The sequence below is a fragment of the Falco punctatus genome (assembly GCF_963210335.1).
Source record: "Falco punctatus genome assembly, chromosome: 1".
NCBI classification, from domain to species: Eukaryota; Metazoa; Chordata; class Aves; order Falconiformes; family Falconidae; genus Falco; species Falco punctatus.
Window position 1 is genome coordinate 87449934 of NC_137580.1, and position 13661 is coordinate 87463594.

Here is a 13661-nt window from a genome sequence, read left to right on the forward strand (position 1 = left end):
AGACCTATAACATGATAATAATTGGAATGGGGAAAGAGGCAGGGATATAGCATAGTTCAGCACAACAGAGAAATTACATTAAATCTGATGCAGTGCAGAAAGTACGTAAATCTTGAGATGCTTCTTGAAAAACAGTTCCAGCCTGTTAAAAGTTAAAAATATCCCATAAAGAGCTTTTACAAATATTTAACAATCTGTTTCTATTACTTCTTTTCGAGGGGCCTGTTACTACTCTCCTTTAACAAGACAGACTTCTTAGTCTGTTCTTCTCTAGGCAAGATACCTGACTAGATGCAAGGCTGTTATCATCTGGTGTGGCTGATGCTATACCCTATTTACACAGGTGCCATACAGTTGCCTGTAAAAATACTCCTGTATGTATGCTTTAGAAGTAAACTGCTTCAACCTTTTAATAAGAGTAAATACTGTATTTTACAGTAAAAGCCAGCATTTTACAGGTTCTAAGTACTATACCACAGTATGTTTACCATAGTTCCAACTTTCATCCTCTTTTCGAGGATCAGGAACAAGGAATATTAAGCAATGAGCAGAAAGTCACGATAAAAACAACACTGATCCCTGCAGGTAATCCTCCCAACCCATGCAGTGAGGTGTCAGTCCATGTAAGTCAATGGCTGACACCTCATGACTGACTGAAACCAGTGAGGTGTCAGCCATGACCTACATGGACTTGACACCTCAGTGGTTCACTGAAACTGGTGGCAAAGATGGCACCACAACGCACAGTGCCTGAACCTCAAAGGCAATGATATCAGATGTGCGCAGTCCCCTTCAGGGATCATAGTCACACAAGGTCCCAGTGTTGAAATGCAGCTAAATGCTGCAGTACCTCTTGCGCTCTCTGAAGTCTTGCTGGTGCTCTGACTCGGTACCGACCTGAAGAAGTGCAAACTTGGAACTACTAGTGCTGCTGTGTATGCTTTTCTACAGATACGAATGCAACATCAGGTTTCTTTCTTGTTTACCTTGAGAGACGTGCTACAATCTTGATTTAGGTAGTTAGAAACTGACCAGGTTACACAGAAACAGGAATTAAACTCTACATGAGGAAAAATAACCAGCAGTGCCATCCTGAATATAGAAGTAACTCTCCTTTTCAGAGATTACAAGATGGACAAGGGGGAGAAAGAAGTGTCTGTCATTCTGTGAGGACAGCAAAGGATCCCGAAAGCTGAACAATGTTTCCATTGTTTTAACACAAGCTCTGCTTCTCCACTGAAAGATCCAAATGACAAGGACACTAAGGGTTTCTTTCTCTTTGCTGTTTGTTTCCCTAGTAACAACCACACAAGCTGCACTGTTAGAATACCATCCTTTTCTCTCTCTCCCTCTTTTTTTTTTTTTAAGATAAAGACATGTCAAGGATGTATTCAGTGCTTTCAGTAGCAGGTTAAGGTTGCTTGTACAAATGAACCTCTGATACAGCATGATGTACTTGAAAGTACTGTGTGTAGTCTGCTGAGATAGTGAAATAACTTAAAACAAAAAGCATGGAAGAAATTAAATGCTTACATCTCAATGTCTATACCGTTTAGATTGTAAACTCTTAGGGTGAAGTCTGCCTTTCACAGTGGTGCTCTGAGCTTGATTAGCAAAGCAGATGGCATACTACTACTACTACTAAGTCCTGTGTAGTGTCCCAATTATATCACAATCACATTATCATCAGTAATATAATGTACACCATTTTAATGGGACTGATTTTGAGACTGACAGCCCTTGCTTGAGTTTTTGTTGTGACCTCTGCATCATGAAACTTCTCTTTAAATATAATTCTGCAATAGGAGAGGGTGGTATTGCTGTTTTTTGTTAGGATTCTGATCAAGGTTATGGTCTGTAGTTCTGGAGTTCACTGGGCTACGGGAATCGGAAAGATGGCATGCAGTCATTGGCCATATGGTTTAGCACATTAGAAATAGAACTGATAGGTGAATCGTATCCAAAAACATAAAAAGCCATTCTGAAAACAGGACAAACTCAAAACATGACAGGTAGAGGCAGGAAAGACCATTAAAAGCATCTAAATGGAGAAAGAATGTTAGGATTATTCCTTCCTTTGCTTCTTCAGGATAGGTTAAGTCTCAAAAGTTCAGAGACTTTAACCAAATTGATTTTTAAAAACTGATGCATCTTAGACTCACCAAACTCTGGATTCTCTGTTTTAACTGAAAGCAGAGTACTGAAAGAAGGAAAAAATTATTTTTTTTAAACAAAAATTATTTCCTGTAGGTTTGCCATAAATGTCAGCTTAGTAATGAAAGGGAGAGGGGGGGAGTTTGCTCTTCTCTTCCCAGTTACTGAGGTTTATAACATGTTCTCCAAAGTTCTCCAAGGAAAAGAAATATGCATCTATTTCTTGGGACATGGCAGTAGCTGGCCTAAAGAGTATAATATAGAAATATCTACCAAAATTAATATCAAGCTTCTGATTATATAATATGACAACATAACATAATGCATTAATTGGAAAGCAGCTTGTTGCTAGGTCATAAATTGTACTGGTATTTGTGACAGCATGTTTTAGTTACTGCATGTGTAGGGAGGTATTTAGGTGAAGAAATAAAATAGTATCTTTTCATTTGGGATGATTTTTGAAACTAGTAGGAGTAAGTATTAAACACTACTACACATGCCAACGTAAAACCTGCAAACCCAGAAAAGATGGAGGGAAGCTATTGCTTCAGTGGGTCAGGGAGTATCAAGTGATGATCAGCTGTCCTGAAATACTTTGACATCTCAAGCTATTCTCAAGTGGAGAATTGGCAGAGGAATTTGTTTGGGGGCTATGAATCAAACAAATTGGTATCATGATTTTTACATGATGCAGACATCTGCTCATATGCATATAAATGAATGTGAGGTGGAAAAAAATCTGTCACCCAACTCTAGATACCTAATTCAGGAGTATATATATTCTCTCTAATCAGAGGGCTGAAATATACATCACTAGAGGGTGATTTGTCATCTGCAAAATCTGAATTGCTCTTTTTATCCCCACCATCACTGTGGAAGTTCTACTTTTATGTCTTGTGTGACTTTTGAAATAGCAAAACCAGATGTTAGCTAAGCTTTTCTAATATTCAGACTGACAGATATACAAGTGTCCTACCTAAAGCAGAGAAGTTCACCAGGGTGTTAGCCACCATACAAGCCCTTCAAGCTTCAGTGTGCCTTAGTAGCTAGGTTAATTTTATTTTTTCCCCCAGAATTTTGTTTTATAATACTTAGGTATCTACTTTCACTAGAAAACCTGGACCTTTCACTGTAGGATAACAGTAGTAAGAGCTCATAAGAGTTCAGGTTTTGTTATATACTCCTTTTGGTCTTTTAAGCAAAATGTAAGGCCAAAAAAATACTCATATCTATATAAGTACAGTAATGAAAATGGTGATCGTAAGAACAAGTAACAGCCTTATTTATTCCTGAAAATTGGTTTTTGTACTAGCCAGGCTGTGGAGAGAAAGAGATACCGGATCCATGAAGTTCTCACTGTCCTCAAGAGCAGAGGCAACTGCAGGGACTGTGAGCAGCTACTTGCCTAGTTTGGTAAGTGGCAAAGCCCTGCAACTGGTTGTTTCTGCTTTTCCTGCTAGCTGTTGTTGGATTTGCAGAAAGTCTTTCAAGAGACTCAAGAGCAGAACAGACAGTTGTAGTGTGTGAGTGCATGTGTATATCTCTGTATATAAAATTAGCAACTGTTTTTTCTAATGGGAGAATTTATAACTGTTCCATTTGTGTAGATATCTGGCATAGTCAATTACAACTTCTGGAACTGTAGGATTCACAGATCAGGACTCAAAGGCAAGAAACATGTTGAGATAAATGAAGTCCTAAAATTTGGGACACAAGTGTTTTGACTCATTCTAATATGCTTTAGACTGCTACAAGAGAATATTCAGGACCAAAAAGCAGTGCCAAAAATAGACATTAGAACATCTATTTTAATTGAAATTGTAGATTTAGGTAGTGGTGTGAGCTGTACATTATATTTCTCAGTCCTAACTCTCAAATTCCAAATCTTACTGTCTGTGGGAAATCTACCTCAGGTTTTTCTTTATGGGAAATAAGCATAAGCATTTAATCTATCAAATACAGACTTATTTGGATAGTTGATTTTGTGAAAGCATACTAGAGATGGAAAACAGGATGAAAATGACAGGCAATCTCAACATTTGTCTGCAACCTGTTTCAGAATTCAGTATTTGGAATTAATTTCTGATTATGAAAATGCATTGGTATAAATGACTGCACAGAATCTGTCAGTGAACTAGAACCTAACCCAGTAGGTCTGTAACTTCCCCCCTCATCTCTGAAAAAGTAGGAGTTATTTTAAACTACCTGAAGTGCCTTTGGGAGGGAAGTGTCTAGATCATATCCAAAGACTGGAAAGACAGAACTATTCTGAACCCCTGATAGTAGCTGAGTAACGCTGAATGCAGAGAGTGCTAGGCTGTACCTGCAGCAAGATACGTTGAGGCTGTAGACAAGGATCAGACTGCACTTTACTGTGAGACTGGAAATGGCATCATCAGTTTTCCAGCTATTCAATCCTCTTAAGTAAATTACACAGTGCAGTGTAACATCTGAATCTCACTTTCACATACAAACAGGAGTGGCAACACAAAACCAGCACACCACCACATAAGAACTAATTGCACTTTATGAGGACCATAGCATTTTAAAGCGCAAAAACCAGATGCCAGCATGTGTTGTCTGTACTTGGCAGTAAAGAAAGCAGAAGACGCATTTCTCTGAGGCAAAAGGAAAAGGTAGTAGAATAAAAAGAACTACATAAGCTTTTCAGTGTACACATGCATATTATAAAATCTGCCTTTATCCAGGATTGTCATCTGTTTCATGCAGCTGTAGACTCCTTGGCTAATTTTTGGCCAGCTGTTACTTATCGGAGAAGTTAAACCTGTGTTTTGTGAGCTGTAGAAAAGCAGAGATTAATTTTCTGTTGATGCATGTTTTGTAAAAACACATTCTGTATATGCTTGCCTATATATGCAAAACAGTTGGCTAAAGGCAAGAATTCAAGCTTTTTCTGGTTTAGGTTTTTTTTGGTTTCTTTTTTTCCTTTTCTTTTTTTTTTTCCTTCCTTCAGGAAGTGTGTTTCTGATCTTAAAACCTAGACTTGTCTTACCATCCTCATTTTAGATCCTGTCCAGATTAGGGCACCCAGCACAAGCATATTCTATCGTTTCACAGATAAATAGGGCCAAGGGGATTACTGTAATCATGTGGTACAACTCACTGTAAGATAGAAGCCATGTGACTGGTGATATTGCTTGTCATTTAAACCAGACCATCCCTTAGGAAAACATCCTAGAACATCCTGTCTCTACAAATTGTTAATTCCTTGTTCCAGTCATTAATTACTCTCATTGACAAATACATACATCTTATTTCTCCCTTGAATGTGTTTAGTTTTATCTTTCATCTGATTTTTCCTTCATCCATGAAGCTGAGGACACAAGAGGACTCACTGTGGATATAACAGCAGGCCATCCTTTTGAGTAATAGCATTTTATACAGAATATTTTTCAATTTCTAAGTTGCTTCTACGTCTCTTCTCAGATCCTTCTCCAAGTTATCAAATGATTTCTTGAACTGTGGATTGCAGCAGTGATTTTTGTCCCTGTCAAGCAAAAACTGTTCTTATCCCATTTGTACAGTCTGATGATTATATCTATCTGTTTGGTTAATGGCCAGGCATTCAACCGATTCTTCATTAGGATCCCCAAAGGCATTTCAGAATTGCTGTTCCCACTTCAAGACCATGAATACCACCTGCCTATGCCCACTTTTCTTTCTAAGCAAGGAGATTTCCAAAGTTCAAAGCCCAGAGAAACCTTATAGAGAGGGAAACAAAATCTTGATGAGTCTATTACCTTATCTGAGTTACAAGTAGCATTTCATATACATCAGAGACACAGAGGTGAGGGGTTTTTTTCAGATACCTATTTTGATTAGGAGGATTGACTGCCTGTGGTAGCCAGCCCATTGTTTACAGGGCAGAATGCAACAGGGCAGGGTAAAACTTCAAGGCATCATACTATTCTCTAGAATTACATGGAGACATGTATTATTAAAGAGCTTATTTTTGCAATGACAAGATGACTATACAAAGTAAAAAGTAATGTTGGTCGCTTATCTAAAAAAGTGTTGAAAAAGATTGCTGGAAGGAGAACATGCAGAGCAACGCCTGTTTTCCTGTCCCGCTCACTGAAATTTTTACTGTTATTAAATTCACTGTGGTAGATGCTAGAGCTGCCTCTGCTGTTTTATTACTTCTATTGATACACCTAATTCTATAAAATTAACCCGAGGGCCTTATTTCCCACTCTTTAATTTTTCCCTCCTCTTAATCTTTCATTCTTTATTTTCCTCGTCATGTTATTCTGAAAACCTCCAGAAATTGCAACTGAGTCTAAAGACTAGGTTTTTTTAGAGTCAAGATAGAAGCATCACTGATTTTTAATTTTCTTGATCAGATTAGCTGTAAGAGTTTAATTTGTGGGTTGGAATTATTTATATATGAATTCTGTACCCTAACTACTAGATATTTCTTGGGGTTTTTGTTTTCTCCAATGCTATCTCAGTAAGTGAGAAGCAAACAATCCTCTTAAAGCTGCTGAAGGATTTAGAGACAAAATAGCATGTAATAGTTTCTTCAGCTGGGAAGATGTGCCTGGTACTGTACTGGCTCCATCTTGTGGCGGAAACGGTACCGATTGTTTTTAACAGGTTGATGTTCTTACCATCATCTTTATATAAATATTGATAAATAAATGTGTAAACTTCCTTTATAACGTTTAGAACAAATGGGTCGAATGTTTCTGGTAATAGAGAAATAGGGAGAGTGGTTAAAGACAAGATTATTTCAAGCAAGCATTGCCTTTTTCCCTGTGTTAACACTATCAACCATAGTATTTTATTACATCTTCTTTGTTACTGTTAGAGAAGCCTCAGCCAGGCATAGTGAGAACAAGCGTTTATCAGCACTTTTTAACTCCAACCTGCAGCAATGTCACTGTTCACTACTCATTTGGTGTGGCCAGTCAGGTGCTACTTATCTGCAATAGTTGCCCAGAATTTCTACCAAAACGTAAGCACAGAGGGAGTGTTGGTTTTTTTGGCAGAATTTTTTTTTCTTCTCCAAACCAAATATTTTTCAGGTGGTTGTCATTAAATAAAACGCTAGCATTTGAATGGAAGAAAAAAGCAGATATCTTTCAATTAACCTTTTCCTGCCCTCCCTGAACTAGAAGCAGCGTATTCAGTAACTGCCCTGATTTGACTGCTTGACCACCCCAACCACAAACTCAGCACAGGAAAAGACAAAACACACAGCAGAAATTACAGAAGGCCGCCAACACCTGAACTCACCAGCCACGTAGCTCAGCAAGTCCCTTGTTCATATCCCAGTTATGTAAGATCATATTTTGGTGTACAGCACAACTGCATGTTTTCTTCAGACTGCAAAAAAAGTAAGTAGTTCACTTTTAACACCCTCAGTGTTGGCATCAGGAAGGCAGTGAGCTGACAGGGTATGCTGGATTTTCTGTTCTGTTGTGTATCAGCTTGTATATTACTGGATAGAGCTTCTAACAGTCATGTTAGAAATTGCATTAATCTCTAAAAATACTGTCAGATGCAAGATTGCAGAGATCAAGAGAATATAAATTATGTTTCCAGAAACTGATCCAGAGTTGGTTACTGGGTACATGACAGGAGGAGACTAGCTGCACACGTATTTTGGCAGTCTTAATGTGAAAGACTATCCCCTGATCCATACGACATGCAAACAAAGAAAGTGCCCGTTTCCAAGGAGTTGCAGGCCCCAGCAAATTACATCTGGCAAGAACAGTCTCTCTTGCTCTGTCCTATAGAGCATCCATGATATTCAAAGGCAAGCGACAAGGCAGCCTTACCTTGTCATGTAAGTGCCAAGCTGGAGTACATTCCGTATCTAGAATTCCATTTTATATCCCCTGCAGCCATGCTCAGAAACCTGAAAATAAGAGCAGGTTTGCCAGACTGACACACAGTGAGTTAATAGTATTAAAATCTCAGTCTTTCTTGTGTACCTCATATGTTTCATAAATCAAATTTGCTCACAGCTGCACCACAGTTATATATAAAGAATTCCTTGCTAGATTTTGTACCAAGAAAAAATATTTGCATTAAATAACTGTCACTTGGTGAGAAGGCACTATGCACACAGTACATACACACTGTGCCATACAGGTACTGAATACTTACTCTGTTCTGCTCTGGTACTTACGTGTTTGTCAAAATGTTTTCTGAGCCTGGCACAGTCACCAGTGTAGCTTAGCCTGGTGAGGCAGCACAGGGAAGACAGGAGAGGAATGGGGTGGCCAGGCTGTTGCAACCACAGCACAGTTCGCATTTTAAATGACTGGAACAAGGGTGGGAGGAAGCTATAAAAGACAATCTTACATCTGCTCAAGACAGCAGCATCCAGTGCTAAGCATAAAAATTACCAGGCATATGTCATAGTATGCAATAACAATTACTTAAAATAAAGACAGAGGTAATGCTGCTGCTTCGTTTTCTGTAGTGAGCCAGGATAGAAGGTTGATGGATAATACAGGGATGAAATACAAATATTGCAATGCCATCTCAATTGGTATCTAAGTTTTGGAGAGGCTGGCACTCAGGTGTATCTTATCCACACTGCCTATGGGTCACAATCTTCAGCATTTTTCTGCATCAGTGTATTCAAAAAAAGTTGCATTAATACTGGCATACTATGCAAAATAACTGTCAAAGGTATGCTTCTCTTTGCTTTTTTGAAACTCATTTTTTATCCTGTGTTTTGCTTTTGTACTCCCTGGTATCCTTGTCAAGACTCTGTTCAGCCATCCTTTTTCACAAGAACTTCAAAAATATCCGCATTGCAGTGCTTCATATCTGGGTATCTCAAACCTTTAGGCTTCAAAAAAAGTCACCCAAGAGCTCTGCATAGCTCAGTGAGGCACAGGACAGGACCAAACAAGCTGCTCTGGCAGGAGCACACAAGCACAAGTCAACATAACTCACATTTACTCAGAAAAGCGATATCTGCTCTTTTGTCAGCTCAAAGATTTATAGAGCAGATACAGAGCTCACCATCTGGGCAGGGTGCGAAGCAGGGCATGGAAACCACTGCAAAGCCTTCACAGTAACTATTGGAACCAGAGCAAGACACCCCGAGCATTAGTGTCCAGAAATTTCCTGCAAGACATTTTGCTGCTGCTACAAACAAGATTCTGCAATCCCTTGAACATTATTACAGGAGGGAAACTGAGTCATATATAAGCAAGGGTTTTAAAACACAGCAACAGTTCAGTAAAGTTAATTTTTCATGTTATCAAGCTACAGTACTGTTTTCTCTCAATCCTGTATCTTCAGTTGCTCTTTTGATACTTCTGTTGGTATGTATGAAGCAGGGTGAATAGGTACGGAGATGTGAAGAGCAGATTGTACACAGTTTGGCAATCATGACTAGCATAAGAATCATCATTAATATTTGTATTAAGAAAGTACCCAATGCTTCACCTTGCTTCTGTGTTTTATTCCCTACCATGGTGGGAATAAAACACGCTTTATTCATAGGTGGCTGGAATCGCTTGGCCCCACACCAGAAACTGGGGAAAAAAAGGGAAGAATGATCAAATCAGTCCCCATGCAACAAAATTTTCTTTTAATCCTCATTTCTACTGCCTTGACCAGTCATACTGCATACACTGTAAGACATAGCCTGCTTAAAAAAAAAAAAAGCACACACAAAACCCCAAACAAACAAACAAAAAACCCTAAAACAAAAGAACCCCAAAACCTACCATGCAGAACTGTAAATCATTTGCTAACAGTTTCAGAGGTATGTTCCTGCTCTAAGCCATTTCCAAGTTAGCCTTTGATAAACACTAGAGCTATAATTCTAGAGGATTTATATGATTTTTTCAGAACACTCTTGGTATTATTATTATTATTATTATTATGAATTTTGTTCTTTAATGGTCATGCTTAACTGAGGTTCGGCAAGGGTTTTATTTATATAAACGATATTCATGGCAAGTTTCCACCAGCAGATGGCACGAGTACAGACCGTCGTCATTCCAGCAGTCCTGCAGTTACCGGAATAGGCAGGAGAGCTTTGAAGCACATAGGTCTAAGGTACGGTTATGCTTTTCCATTTCCTTTGGATTTTCATAGAGGCAAGGTTTCTAGTGGGAAGCTGAATAAAAAGTATTACTACATCTTTTCTAGGGCCAATTTTATTTCTCTTCTTTTTCTTCTCTGGAGACTTTATAGCCCTGTTGCTGAAAAATTTGCCCTGCAAACAAAATGAATAGCAAATGTTACACTAAATGGCTTTTGTTTTCTAGAATATAGATTGGGTTTATGTGTAAAATCCAGTGCTTGAAACGTGCAGATGGTTAGCCCATGAAGAATGAAAGCTTAGCCCAAGAGCAGGAAGAGTACAAACTGCGGAGGTACCAGGAAGGGCAGCCTGTACAGCAAGGAGTTCATTGTTTGCATCTCTGCAGTAGCTAAAGGCTCTGTACAAAAGTTAATTATATTAATTTGCTCCCAGTATCTTCCAGTCAAAACAGAAAAAAAGATGCGAAGGGGTAGTGCCCTGTATAGCCACCAGCAATGTGACTGAATTACAGGTGAAAACAAAAAGTGAACAGGTAAATTCCGTGCCTAAATCTCTGACTTTATCACTGTGTATGTTAAAATCTGAAAAAATTGGCAGTGTAAGGTATCAGCAAGTAAGAACTAAAGTTCTGCATTCTCCTCCTCTTCCTTGAGTAGGTGGTCTTCAGCTCCATGCAGTCCAGAGACAGTCCAGGTGTTGTGAAATTGCTCCCTTTAACGCAACATCAGATCACCACATTGTCATTGCTGTCAACCTGGGTTGGACCAGGTGACCTTCAGAGGTTCCTTCCAACCTGAATTTTTCTGTTGTTTCCTTGATTAGCTTGGCATACATTTGACAAAACTCATGATGGACTGCCTGGCCTCCAGCTAAGGCAGCACATTAATCTGGCCCTAGGACAACATTTAAGTCTGAAAGAACTAAAGAGAAAATAAAACAACAACAAATTAATTGGTTACAGAAGACAAGAAGTGGAAAATGGAAAAATCGTTGCAAGAAGATACCAGGCAGTGCACCTCTGACTACACCCAATGCTTCCTGAAGGAGACAGGGCCCTGGGTTAATCCAGCTTTTGGCCTGGGGTAATAAAACCAACATGGCATTGGAAAAAATACCCAGTAGCATTGTTACTTTTGCTAAATGTCAAGCCTTGGAAGCTGACAGCCTGTGGTTTAGTCACTAGCAGGATATAGGAATTGTGTTTATAGGAGAGCATGAGCTAGGTTTACATTATCTATTTTCCTCAAGCATTTTAGTTATTAGCTAGCTCTTCACTGACTGAGTAGGTGCAAAGTGTATTTATTATCCCTGAACAGGTCATACAGAGAGTTTGTAATTTTTAGTACTTTACCTGAAGATTATTTAATTCTGAAGACATGGAAGGGTTCACTCAAAAAAAAAAAAATAAAAGCGAATTACGTATCCCCCTGCTCCAAATTCAAGTGCAGTTAGCAAGGCAGGATCACTGAAATGCAGTCACATTTCTTTTCATAGTGAAAATTATTAGGTGCCCAAGTGATTCATACATTTAAGTAAAACCAAAATACACACAAGCAAAATTTCAATAATTTAACACAAAAATGTCACCTTGAATCCATTCTCAGTGCAAGTGAATGCCAAGGCAATACTTGAATATCCTGAACAAGCACCTTATGAGCTGAAATGGACTCTCCTGGTTAATTAATTGCTATCTTTGTTTGAGGAGGTGCATGGCAATTTGCAGATAGAAATGTTTATACAAGAAATGCCACAGGCTTCATTGTTGCTGCCCACAAAAAATGCCTGGGTTATAATCATTGCCTTCAGACAATCTCTGTTGCATGCACAAATTTCATTCATTCAAGCACATTGCTTCTGAGACATTTTTGTTTTCCAGTACCTTTTTTTTAGGGCTTCTTTTGTCAGAGATTCCATTCAATAGCTATCATGGACATGACATTTTATTCTGAAAAGGGCTGTATTTGTTTGGAGTATGTTTATTCTTTGAAGTAAGTGTTTATTTTAATATGCTTGCTGTAAATAAACTCAATTACCCCTTATGGTAAAAGGCCACAAGCTCCTGCTTTGAGAATCTGTTTGATCCATGCGAAGTGGAACTGTTTCCAGATAAACGTTTCCATGTGGTATTTGCCTCTTAATTTGCCACTTAAATACCTTGCAAAGAATCAGGCTTCTGAAGACTGTATGTAACAGTTGCAGGGAAGGAGATTTAAATGGAAGAATATGGTAAAGAATTACAGGAGCAACTGAAAGATATCCAGCCACTGAAAGTCATGAGCAACATTGAAAGGCCATTTTTTTTTCTCCCAATTTTACAAGGATTGAATGGGGTGGAAAGCAATTTTCTTAATTACTTGATACAAGTATGAACAGAAGTTGTAGTCAAAAATACATGTGTTAATACAGCCACTTTCAACAGACTATGACTGGCAGTAACTGGAATGATGGAGTCTGGCCCATCTGCATCTTGAAAGTGGAGGGCAAATTATTTGTTCTTTGCTCATTTGCTTTTAAAAAAGCTACAGCTCTTCTTAGTTGCTTTTCCCTTCCTGGGCAGTTTCAGGAGAACTCCAAACTACCTGTTGTGCTGCTCGCCGGTCACTGGACTTCTGTAGCCCGTCCCTTCAGATAACTACTCAGGCTGCACATCATCAGGACAGTTATTTTAAAAAATGAATGCACAAAATGGTTGCTAAACCTGAACAGTTTTCTAAAAACAGTTTCTTCCCAGTTAGCATGCTCTTGATGACTATAACCACAAGACAAAAGGAGAACAAAAAAAATGTGTTCTGATTTATCTGTCCGCTCCATTGTACAAAACAAATCAAGCATGGGCAAAGGTTTTTGCCCAGGTTTGTTTTAATTACTGTCTCACAAGGAAGCGTCATTTGCCTAACAAAACATCAACTCTGCAATAACTACCAACAGTTCTCACAAAAAGAAAATAACTGATTTTAGAATTAAAGTTGGAGTGAACTCTGCTTCCAGATGAACTTAAAAGAGCGGAAGAGAGAGTAAAATCTAGCAAGTCATAGACAAGGCATTGACAAGCAACATCATTTAGCCTGCACCGACAGGAAAAACTAGGGGATAAAGCCAGAGGGACAGGGAAGAGAGAACTGCAGAGGATGATTCCATAGAGGCACCCCACCAGGAGGAACAGCATTAAGGACCATGTATTTCAAGCAGCCTATGTCTCCGCCTCTCTGTCCCACCTGCCCCTGCTCAGGCGTGCTTTTCAAAAAAAGCCTGTTACCATGGTATGGAGTAGAAGGTGGGTTTTACCTGCATACACAAAAGACAGCACCTGACTGGAGCCTCAGGTAGCTGGGAATGACAAGCTGCTTATCTCTCCAGCACTGCAGCAAATTCAGCCATTTGAGTATGTTCTTGAGGTATTCCATTAGAACTAAAACATTCATCCCTGACAGAAAAGGCACAAACCCCCTTAAATGTTAAATTTTAT